Source organism: Chrysochloris asiatica, unplaced genomic scaffold (genome assembly GCF_000296735.1).
Source record: "Chrysochloris asiatica unplaced genomic scaffold, ChrAsi1.0 scaffold00142, whole genome shotgun sequence".
Classification (NCBI taxonomy): Eukaryota; Metazoa; Chordata; class Mammalia; order Afrosoricida; family Chrysochloridae; genus Chrysochloris; species Chrysochloris asiatica.
The window spans coordinates 3,385,928-3,386,888 of NW_006408660.1; positions in this window are offsets into that span (position 1 = coordinate 3,385,928).

Below are 961 nucleotides of genomic sequence, written 5' to 3' on the forward strand. Positions count from 1 at the left end.
TGTAAGTCTGCCTCCTGGCCACCAGCTCTTAGTCCCTCTCTTCCCATGAATCTAGAGTCCTCAGCTGCTCCCTCTCTCCATGTCCCTATCTCTGCCTCCATGTCTGGTGCTGCTGCTTCTCTGGATAAGGTCTTGCATTCCGCTTATACTCTTCTCCCTTGATAGTCCTAGGGTCCTTTGTTTCTGGACTGTAAGATTAACTACTCCCCCACTTTTGATACAAAACTTCTACCTTTACAATTGTGACAGCTGCAATTAGTCTTGATAACTAGTACTCACTATTGAATCATAAGAATCTTATCTCCATCTCTTTTATTCTTTCTTTCTTTAAAATTTTTATTTGGGGGACAGGGGAGCACAGTGGACAGGGACCTGCTCAGTCTTTCTTGGCAGCGCTTTCCTCATGGCAGCCAGGACATTGCTGAGCTCCTCTTACTTCCTTTTGGCACGGATGTGTGTCCCCACCCTTTTCTTGATGAACTTTAGTGCCCGCTTGTCCTTGGAGACCTTGAGCAGCTCCTTGACCTGGCACTGATAAGGCGCAAAGCCACACATCTCCTGGATTATGTCCCACATGAACTTGGTGTGCTTTGTGAGGCGACTAAGTTCAGCTTGCTCATGTTCTTGGTTACTTTGTGGTTCTTGTTGAGGCCAACTACATACAGCCATGGCTACTTTTCTTCAATGGTTGTTGCAGCGGAAGGCTCCCCATCTCTTTTCACCAGACCCATCTAGACAAGATGAAAACTACTCAGTGGAAACTCTTTCTTTCCCCCCATACTCTTAAACTAAACTCCCTCTTGAAACCTTGTAAGCCAGTCACTTCGTGCCTTTATCATCCCCTCATTTTAGGCAGCCAATGTCTAAGTTGCCCATCCCTATCTACCCTGTGTACAGAGGGAACAGCATTGATAACTTGATGTGAAGACTTCTTCCCTCTCTGTTGGTATTTAGAGTTACT